The following is a 12030-nucleotide window of genomic DNA, read 5'->3' on the forward strand; positions in this document are numbered from 1 at the left end:
GTTATAATTCGGTATTTTGTGAATCAGGTTTTGTGCACAAGCAATCAGTTTGCCTACAAATGACTCATGGAGAATCCTCTGTAACCCATATGCAAATCAAAATTCTAATTGCATATAAGTCTCACAATTTTCTTGGTAGTCTGAGGGTATAACCATCAAAATTCTAATTGCATATAACTATCACAATTTTCTTGGTAGTCTTCGGGTATAACTATCAAAATTCTAATTGCATATAACTATCACAATTGCATATAACTATCAAAATTTTAATTTCCTTAATTTTACCTTCGAAACCACTATTTTAACATCTTTGTGCGATGCAATAGCACAAACAAATTCTCAAAGAATCCATAAGCCTTTATCCGATTTGCTCTTCAAATTCTAAAACACTCTTTTAAAAAACTCAACACTCAATCTAACTTTCCTCCTTTCATTAGAGTGTTGGACATCTGGAGTAAGTTTGGCGAGAGACTCATCATCTAGTCGGTTTGCCCGATGGGTGGTGGGCTCAGTCATGGTCGTCACAAATTATGGAATTATCACCGACTCACCCATCCTTCACTGCAACTTTCTTGATGACCGTCATGCCTCCTTCATGGCAAAATCTTCTTGCTCTTTTTCTGCTTGAGCCTCTTGCTGTGCTCATCTAATGATTTTTCCTGTTTGAAGGGTGGCAAGACACTATTGTCTTCAGATTCAGCTTAACTTAATACATGGGCTTCACTTGTTTCATCATCGTACTGGTCCCAGACTTTCTTTTCTTCTTGACTTTGCCAACTCTCTTCCTTTTAGATACTTTCTTACCGCTAGAGATTGGCAATTCATCATTATCTATGGTTTCAGTATCATCGCATACTTGTAGATCAGCTTGTTGATCACAAGTATTGCCATTGGAACCTGTTTAACAAGAATTTTGAGACATTATCAAATTGTTTTACATGACGAACGAGTTCCTTACAGATTTTCTAACATTAATTAAAGAAGAAAACCGACCTATTCTAGAATAGGATTTAGGTAAAAAGCTACCAACAATCTACATGTACAATTTGTTCCAACATCACTGTGCTGACAAGCACTGCCATAAAACATGCCTATTTGTCTGTGCTTCATGATATCATAACCCAAATACTTCATAGGCTAGCCAGATTTTTTTTTGTGGTAGAATACTTGACCAAACCTAAATGGAGGTACCATGACTAAAGATTCAACAATAACTAATGAGATGCCCATGACCACCGGGAACCAGAAGAGTCCTGATGGTAAGGCTTGTCTAAATCATTTGCTATTAATAGTGTAATACAGTAAATTTATTGCCAATGATGTAAGAAGTCCATGGACTGATATTACTAGTAACTAGCACACATGGGCATGCTGTTGCTCAGGTATGTATACTCTTGTAACCCAAATATTTTATCAAACTATATAAATCTGAACACATGGAATATGTTTTGATTGGGTTTTGTTTCAAATTTAGCATGCATTTAGGGCTTCGTTCATCATAACATGTGATCCAAATTGTACCAAGTGGGCCTTGTCATGTGACCCAAATTGCCTAAGCCCATGCATTATCAGCATCCCTGTCAGGTCATTTGCCTAAGTGGGATTATTAGGAAGTCACAATCTACCCTAACCAAATGGAGATGTCCTCAACAAAACTGGCTCAAAATCCCTCACTCAAGTACACTATTATCATGGTGCACATGATGTTCATGGTGTTAACCCTAAAGCTAGTTGACCTACTAATCCATTATTTGTATGGAGGTTAGCTATGTTTTAGATAAGACTTAGTTGACCTACTAATCCATTATTTATATGGAGCAGAAACAAACACACGAGATGTTAACCATGTTTGTTATTTGAAATAGATCAATCAAGTTACATGTACTAATATCACATTCATTTCCAATGTGGATCTACCGAAGTATTAAGTTGTATAGAACCATAGAGCATGTAAATGTGAATTTGTAGTGTCAAATCCAAATTGTTAAATAAGTAATACCTGAGAAATGTGAATCGATCACCACATTTGTTAGATGTTGCTTGAGGAAAACCTATTAAAAAAAGAAATATACTCAATGATAGGTTTATACAAACCAAAAAGAAAATGTGAACTGTTTGCAAGCACTAGTTGTTGAACCTATGCATTCCTCTACAATATGCATCCAATTACCCCAATATAACCTATAAATTAATGGGCTTTACATGAAAAATGAATCTAAACCAAGAGGAAGAACTAAATTGCAAAGCACTACCAAACTTAAATTCCCTTCTTTAAAATTGTTCTATTATATGTAAGCCAAAGGATACTGAAAATTTTGTTGAAGCAAGATCCATTTATGAGCTGATAGTAGTTATAGCATACCGCAGATAGAAGTTGTCTCGTCTTTGCATCCCACACACGCAAATAGCTGTCCAATCCTATAAACCAATATCATCATTAAGCATGACCTTATAAACCTACGACCAAAACACTAATGCATAATGTGGCGAGTAAAGAACTAAGGTTTGCACGAAAGCATAGTTTGACATATTACTTGTGAAGACATGGCATATGAAATTAAAAATATTTCATGCTTAACTATAGTTTTACCAAAAAAAACTCATAGCAAGAATATATATTACAGTTTCAAACATGACAAGAAATTTCAGTCAAAGCTCTAGGGCCAGCAAAATAAGAGAAAAAGATTCTCTTACATCTTGAACGTTCAAAATTATAGTTAACTTTTAATAAAAAGTAAACTTGAATTTGCAAGGTACAAGTCACCACAAACAAGTATCCCAAAGTATGGCAGTACACTTTTCAGCATGTATCATCTTTTTAAATTACCAACAAGAGAACTTCCAAAACAACACATCCAAATATTACAAATGATGTCCATCTAATGCCGAGTCTATTGAGGTGGGAACTACCTAAAACTTGATGATGCTTACTGCTACCATTGAGATATTTTCTTCAATAAAATCTGTCAACATGACATAGCTAGAAATGAGAATTTCACACTAGGCCGATGGTGTACTGCCCCAATGGCTAATCCAATCAAATTGGGGATTGGGTCAAGGTCGATGTTGGACCCAGGGTTGGGTTATAATTGTTCAAAACTAATCAGGACCGGGACAAGAACAATATCACCTATCCCCATCCCCATCTCAAGCCTCCCCCATCCTTTCTCCACGTATCCGACCGCACCAGAAAAAAAACCCCAGCAATTTCATATAAGTAATTTACCTACTATCTTGTTAATATAATTAAAGAATATATCAATAGTAAAAAATGTATTCATAAGCTATGAGATAATAGTTACATCAATCTTTATTGTGTCGGAGATGGTACTAAGTTTATGAACCCGAGTCAAAGATGAGGCAAGGTCAGGGGACTTGACTAAATCCAATTCAACTGGGTCGGGTTTGAACAGATTTGACAGGGAAACATGCATAATCATGGTTGAATTAGGGTACAATTTTCCAAAACCGATTTAAGTCCAAGACAAGGACAGATATCACCTAACCCAACCCCAAGCCTGCCTGCACCAGCCCATCTCACCCCAATGAAAAAAATGAACCCCCAACTATCTTGCAAATATAACTGAAGCATATGCCAATAATAATACATGTATTCTCGTAGGAAATTCATGCAGCGGTAAGACAGCTAGTACCATTAATTTTTTGTGTGGGTCATGGATGGTAATAAATTTATAAACCCGAGTCGAAGATGAGCAGGATGAGAGCCGTATGTTAGACATAACACTTTGGTTTTCATTAGAAACACAAACAGAAGGATGTTTATCTTTAACAAAATTGATTGTAAAATAACTCCCAATAAACCATGAAAAGTATGTCGAACATTAACCTTCAAGATGAAACAGTATGCACCAGTAATTTCTCTTGAAATGAAACAATGACTGATAATCCATGGAGGATCGTTACTCAACATATCAAAGAACAATAGAAAGCTTGAAAAGTTACATTAAATGAAAACCACCAAATATATTAAATTTGGTATATCTGAGTTATAAACTAAAAACTTCCAACATGGAACACTATTCTTTTTCCTTTTTTTCGAGGAAACAAAACACTATTTTGTGCCATGGTAGAAGTAAAATTGACTGAATATGTTGAATTAACAGTATACAACTTCTTACCACAAGATGCTATCATGGGAAGTTCTGGATGTCTCGCTATAGATCTGATGCTTCCAGAGCACTTACCAATAAAGCATCCGATCAGTTTTCTTGAAACAAGGAAATCGACTGCCATCTAGTCAACATCAAGAGTTAGTTCTAAATATTAGTAACCCTGAATCACTTGAATCACCAGGGGCCAATTCATCATTGATAGAAGCTAATTATTAATTGTCTAACAGGTGATACAAATGTGAAACCATTAAAAGAAAACTCAGATATTTCAAAATCATAAGCATCAGAATAACGGTAAATACTACAATTCAAAAAACTAAAATGAATGGTACTACCCATTACCCCATACTTTAACGACACTAGGAATTTGAATTGTTAAATAAGATTTTTCAGCTATAAGCATGTCCTAGCTTCAAGCTCACATTGGAAAAATCTACCCAGTTAATTAGATGAAATATTATTACTTGAACTGAGTTAATAACAGAAAATATAAGTTCCAAGTGAGTCAAGCTAGTTCCGTCTCTGATAATGAGCTCAATTCATTAACATTCTTTGGACCAAATCCTTAATCCAAGAGCACAGGTCACCAAAAATGTAAACATAAAGCATGGACTTCTCAGAAATGACAGAAAGCATTAATGCACAAAAAACAGGAGGATGACTACTTACCGCACATAGTTAAGAATAGTTGAGCCAGTTCATTGACAATGAAAAGAAATTAGAACATCATGTAATCAACTGAGAAAACTATGTAATATAGGAGTTAGCATAATTTCCTTTATGCATACCATACCTGCAACACATGTCACATTCAAACCTTTAGTTTCCTTGTTGGAAGTGACTATTCCTGGTTCTATATCCTTAATTCATGTTGAGTCTTAAACTTTTTTTACGATTTCATAAAGGCCTTCAACATCAGCTGATTACTTCTAAAATTGCTTATGATGTAGCCACATATATTGTCTGACATAAAACTGTTTGAAAGAACTTTCTGTTCTACTGAAAGTTTCAACTCCAACAATTTGACCATAAAGGAATAACAAGTTGAGGTTCATCGGACAGCCCAAAAACTAAAAAGTTTTTATCGATGAAATAAAATAAGAAACCGTGATAATTTTGTCCATTATGGTAATAGGACTTAGTTTATTATGGGAGTAGGAACAAGTAGCTAGACATATGATAAATGTCTATAAGAATCAAAAAGTCTTAGATATGAGATGATAACTAAACGGCAATCAGAGAAAGGATCTGATCAAGAAATTATATCCAATCAAGAAATTATATCCACAAAAAAAGAAAACAAAAGAGAAATAAACAAAACAACTAAATATAATTAACAATGTAGTTGTATAGTGACCTTGTAGAACTATGACTTTCACTAGTTCTCATACATGAAATTTCAGAATCATGAGATTATGATCATAAAAAACAACAAACTAAAGAGGATGAATGAATCGGGTAAATAAAATTAAAGCATAGCCGCATAGTGTACGTGTAGAACTATGTCTTTTACCTGTTCTCATATCAAATGAAGCAAGATCCCCAAAACCATTGCCTACATAGACTGTATAGCCATCTAGATCTTCACAAGCTGCTTTAATTGGAGATTCTCTAAAGTCGACTGAAATTACAGGTCTCCTCTGTGCTGAAGTATCATAAAGACGAATCTATCACAAGATATAATTTTTAACAAATAAGAGAATAATAACATACTGATCATTAGAATCTCATGCGGACTGAGTAATTAGTTTACATCATTTTCTCAACTTCTAAAGCAATGGGTCAAAAACTATTAACCACATACAAAAGATTCATTAATCAGGATAGACCATATGGTCAAGAATATTTCAACATTAATCAATAAACAGAAGAAAACTGTTTATTAACTACAAGTTGGTTAACACTCCAAATGTGCAAGCAGTATTTGTAAAAAAGTTTGGTCAGGCACTGTTATCATAAAATCAAACTTAAGGCTTTCACATGTATCCTCGATCTCATGGCAACAATTGCAAAAGTTGTCGAAAGACTTACAATAAAAGTTATACTCCCAACTATTAGCATTTTTTAGCTTGTAAGCTACAACTAGTAAACATATTTCATAGTGCCATACCTGATGATTGATCGTGCCAGCCACAACTTTTCTATGGTCATCTTCACTCAGAAAAGTTGCAGCAGTAAACCAAGTTGGAGAGAATATACCAAGTCTATTAGAAGGAGGCTACAAAAGACAAAGAGCAAACCGATAGAATCTTCATAATCAAAATACAAATAGACCAGAAACTCTCATTAAATTGCACTAATAAGAATGAAGTGACTCACAGATTTTGCACTCCAGATCTTACTGCATTTTCCAAGATCCCACATGTTCAATTCAATGCCATTCCTGAGAGAAAAGAAAACACAAATTAAAGTACTAGGCCAAAATTAGGCAATATAACAACCTTTCAAATTTTTATTAAAGAGGCTGTCACCCATGAATATAATTGCAACAAACTCATATACATTTCTTTAACAGCTTACGGAAACTTACCCTCCAAATAAGGCATAATTCTCACTTTTATCCACTGAAGAACATATTATTTTACCAGAAGAGCATACATTCCATGTAATATGAGAAGCAGTAGTTGAGTTTTCTGGCGCATCACCGACGGGAATGGACCTCAAGCAAGCATTACCCTTTTCCAGACAGGTAAGTAATGAAACTGACCTGAAAAACATAAGGATTGAATGAATATAAGAATGTGCATGCAATTCGAGATCACAACTAAAGTTTGTAAGTAACAGTACCACCATGAACTAAATTTTACTCGATAGATGTACAGAATTTCCATTCTTGCATACAGATGCATGCATATGCAAAATCATTGTGAATATACGTCAGCTAGTTCTCCTCTCTTCTAGTTCTAATACAACTTTCTTTGTCCACAAAGCTTTGCTCTTGAATCACTAGATAAACCTTCGTATTAAGTTTCACTATCTATATACATTGGAACCTTGGGATGTCAAATACAGGAGTAAGTGCTGAAAGCAAGAATAATCTATCTGAACTTTTTTATTCAATGTCCTGCAGATACATATGCCTGCAGCAGTCTTTTAAACATGATAGTGTCATAGGTTTGACCCCCTAAATGCAAATTGGGCAGGTGCTAAAATTTTAATTCAACCATCTGTGATACTCTTTCACATGAACAAGTTTCTACAGAATATATCTTAGGTACAGCAGATTGGTAAAATGTTCGGATACAAGTTCAAAAAAATGCTTCATCTGCTATGAGCTATGAACTATGGCATTTATTTATGTTACCTTGATGGAACATCGATTCCTTTAGTTTTGAAGAGATGCAATCCAACAACATGATCATCATTAAGAGAGCCATCCAGTGATAAGGGTTGATCGATCTTAGTGATGCCCAAAGCCTCTCCATTAATAGGATTTAGACACTCAACCTGGAATTCATAGAATATCCCATGTTTCAACAACCTAGAAAAAGAGGGTTTTCTCTTGTTTCATATATGATAACTTACCGAACCATTCTTGCGAGCAACAGCCAAAAGCTGCAAAGAATAGCAAACAATTTACAAGTGTCATGTCTAGAAGGTAGAAGAATATTTTACACGTCGAACTGTTATGAGATTAAAGATATAATTATACTAGAGTAACATATAAGAATTTCCTAACAAAGGAAAGAAAGGTGGAAACACATCTTTAGTGATTACATGCCAATCCAAGAATGCGAAATAGAATGTGACATTATAGTCAACAGAATTCGCAAATCCAAAACAGGGTTCCAATGAATTATAAAACTTCCTTATAGGAATTGATCCTAGATCTCAAACTAATCGTGAATAATCACATTAAAGTTTGTATAATACTTAGGAATGCTTGTCCACCGTAATCAAACTCTAAAATCTTTGAACATACACTTTTCTTTTGTAATGTTAAACCACCATATCTCCATTGATCATCCAAATTAAACTTTCAAGCTGGAAAGTGAAGGCACAAAATAGGTTTCTGCTTCTTTAAGAAAGAAGAACATAACATGAATATTAGCTTCAAACTAGAGAAGCTTTCATTAATATTCAAGAGAAACTAATAAGATCGATTTCTGGTTTACTTCAAAACTACCAAGAAGCCATGAAGATCCAAAAGGAGACTAACATAAGCTTTGATTTGATTGTTTACCTCCCATTAAGTAGTTAAGATTGTCATAGCATTCATTTATGTATAATAACTCAAATCCAACAAAGAATGTGATAACAAACCGGATCAGTTTTGTGATCAGAATAAGAAGCAGCAAGGACACAAGATGAAGCATTTGGCTGCCCCCATGTTTCTACCACCTTTGGAATTCCAGTCTTTCCATGAGCTTCGACAACTGAAAACTCATTGCAATATCACATCATGAGTTGTAATTAAGAAATGCATGCCATGTAGACCATTCAAGAAAGAGTAATGTTTAAGCAGGCGGCGCCTGGGCGCTCGCCCGAGCCCAGGCGTGGGCGCTTCGGGCGAGCGCCTGGGTAAATCAAGGCGACCGAACCAGAATTTAGGTCTGGTTCGGTTCTGATTCGGTTGTTAGTTGGTTCAATCGAACCAACTAAACCGATATAACCCCAACCCTAACCCTTACCCAACCCTAACCTCCTGCCGCAGCCGCTGCCGTTGCCGATCCCGATCCCGATCGCGATCTCGCTGCTCGTCGCTCCTGCTCCCGCTGCCGCTGCTCGCCGCTGTCGCTGCTCGCGCCTCCCGCGAGCCTTCCCGCTGCTCGCGCCTCCCTCGAGCCCTCCCGCAGCTCGCGCCTCCCGCGAGCCCTCTCGCTGCTCGCGCCTCCTACGAGCCCTCCCGCGAGCCTTCCCGCTGCTCGCGCCTCCCTCGAGCCCTCCCGCTGCTCGCGCCTCCCGCGAGCCCTCCCACTGCTCGTGCCTTCTGCTCCTTTTCCCTTTCCCGCTGCCGCCGCTCGCCGCTGCTGTGCCGCCGCTCGCCGCTGCTGTGCCGCCGCTCGCCACTGCTGCTGCCGCCGCTTGCCGCTGCTTCCTCGTTTCTCCATCAGGCTTAGTATATAGTATACTCTTAATATTAAGTTTATTTGAATTTTGAAATGATTAATTTTCTGTTAATAGATTAATAATATATTATTTTGATTTTAATGTTGTTAATTTTTATTTATTTGAAATTATTAATTATATTATATATTTTTATATTTTAGCGTCTCGCTTCGCTCGGGCGAGCGCCTGGGCGAGCGCCTAGCGCCTCGGGCGTTTGTGGACCTTGGCGCCTTTTGGCACCTAGCGTTTTTTAAATCACTGGGCAGTCATATGGTGTTTTGTTTGTCTTCAAGTTCCTTAGATTAATTGATAGTGGACATGTCACTCGAATCCCAGTCAAATGTCATACTAATCTTAAATTAAGAATTTACCCTTAGCATCACCCAATTTCTTCGAGAAAGAAAAACAAATTAGTCGATAACATAATGCTGTTGGATTTGGTAATTATCGATGAGTTTTGTTGATCATCCAAGCATTTAACAACTGTATCAATCATCGAGTGGACATGTCACCCGAATCCCAATCTAATGTAATACTGATCTTAAATTAAGAATTTACCCTTAGCATTACCCAATTTCTTCGAGAAAGAATAATAAATTAGTCGATAACATAAAGCTGTTGGATTTAGTAATTATCGATGAGTTTTGTTGATCATCCAAGCATGTAACTGTATCAACCATCGAGTGGACATGTCACCCGAATCGTCGATGAGCTTTGTTGATCATCCAAGCATTTAACTGTATCAGTCATCGAGTCCAGCAGATACTCTATCGATGTAAGGCCAGATGATGGGGATAACAATAGAATTTACAGAAAGGACGATGTAAATAAGCGAAGGATGTCACAACCGGGGGCATGGGTGAGCGAGCGAAGACGAATCAACAGCACCCGTAAGATTGGTTGTGAGAGAAAGATCAGTATTGCTGGCTATGGAAGGTGCCGAGAAACTCGATTGACGATTCTCAACACTATATCGTCGGCGACAATATCGAAAACAGAGCGACGAGTTCAAATCGGAAAGAATCGACACATGAAGCTCACTTTTAGGAGAGATCTAGAACATGTACTGGATCTTGACAAGAGGGGAGAACGTAGGAGTCCGCTAGGTCAGAGATCGACAACTCGATTTGGCTGGTCTCAGGAGACGTCCGACCAGGGCGATCTACGCTCGCTCGGCGCCGTTTAATCGGTGGCATAAAAAATAACGAAAGGATGGTCATGGTTCTCGACTACGGGTGGGCTGACGGGTGCATTATCCTTTTTGGTTTACCCCGCTTAAAAAACATCGTCGAGTCGGGTTTAAAATAAATTGATCTCGATCCAAATTTTATCGCTCGGTTCGGGTTATACCTAGTCTCGGTAACGGTGGAAAATAAATATTAACTCTTTTCCTCTCTTTTTTAGTTTTTTATTTTTTTTTATAAAAAAAATAATTTTTATGATAACGAAATTATCACTTATCATTAAGATAATATCGTATAATTAATTGAAACAATTCGATAAGGAAGATAAAATCTGATAATTATTTATAATCGATTGATATGAAACATTACAATCGATCATCGTCCAACTTATATTATCGTATAGAGGTTAGCATAGAAAGACGGTTCAAGCTTAGCTTCCCTGTCACTCATAAACATAAAATATCAATGGGGGACGTTAGGATAATTGTAAGCTATATTCTATATAAAGAAACATAGAAAACTGAAAGAATAAAAGAATTGATGGTTATGGTTCTCAACTACGGGAGGGCTGACTGGTGCACTATCCTTTTTTGTTTGGCCCGCTTACAATTGGCATCGTCGAGTCGGGCTTAAAATCAATTGATCTCGATCCAAATTCTAACGCTCGGTTCGGGTTATGCCCGGTCTCGGTAACGGTAGAAAATAGATATTAACTCTTTTCCTCTCTTTTTCAATTTTTTATTTTGTTTTATAAAAAAAATATTTTTTATTATAACGAATTTATCATTTACCATTAAGATAATATCATATAATTAATTGAAACGAGTCGATAGGGAAAATAAAATCTGATAATTAATTATAATCAATTGATATGAAACATTAGAGTCGATCACCGTACAACATATATTATCTTGTAGAGATTAGCATATAAAGACGATTTAAGTTTAGCTCCTCTCTCACTCATATGCATAAAATATCAACGGGGGACGTCAGGGTAATTGCAATCTATATTCTTTATAAAGCGGATCGAGATCAATTGATTTCAAGCCCAACTCGACGATGCCAATTGTGAGCGGGCCAAACCAAAAAGGATAGTGCACCCGTCAGCCCTCCCGTAGTCGAGAACCCTAACCATCTTTTCTTTTTTTCTTTCAGTCTTCTGTGTTTCTTTATAAAGAATATAGCTTGCAATTATCCTAACGTTCCCCATTTATATTTTATGCATATGAGTGACAGGGGAGCTAAGCTTGAACCGTCTTTCTATGCTAACATCTACACGATAATATATGTTGGACGGTGATCGACTCTAATATTTCATATCAATCGATTATAATTAATTATCTGATTTTATTTTCCCTATCGACTTATTTCAATTAATTATACGATATTATCTTAATGATAAATGATAATTTTGTTATAATAAAAAATATTTTTTTTATAAAATAAAATAAAAAACTAAAAAAGAGAGGAAAATAGTTAATATTTATTTTCCATCGTTACCGAGACTAGGTATAACCCGAACCGAGCGATAAAATTTGGATCGAGATCAATTTATTTTAAACCCGACTCGACGATGTTTGTAAGCGAGCCAAACCAAAAAGGATAATGCACCCGTCAGCCCTCCCGTAGTCGAGAACCCTGACCATCCTTTCTTTATTTTTTTT

The 12030-nt window shown here is 36.4% G+C and overlaps 1 pseudogene; it reads right to left on the reverse strand.

Annotated features, from left to right (window-relative positions):
- Positions 1 to 389: 389 nt before the first annotated feature.
- On the reverse strand, positions 390 to 12012 carry LOC135658715 (uncharacterized; annotated as a pseudogene).
- Positions 12013 to 12030: the final 18 nt, after the last annotated feature.

Source organism: Musa acuminata, unplaced genomic scaffold (assembly GCF_036884655.1).
Source record: "Musa acuminata AAA Group cultivar baxijiao unplaced genomic scaffold, Cavendish_Baxijiao_AAA HiC_scaffold_412, whole genome shotgun sequence".
Classification (NCBI taxonomy): Eukaryota; Viridiplantae; Streptophyta; class Magnoliopsida; order Zingiberales; family Musaceae; genus Musa; species Musa acuminata.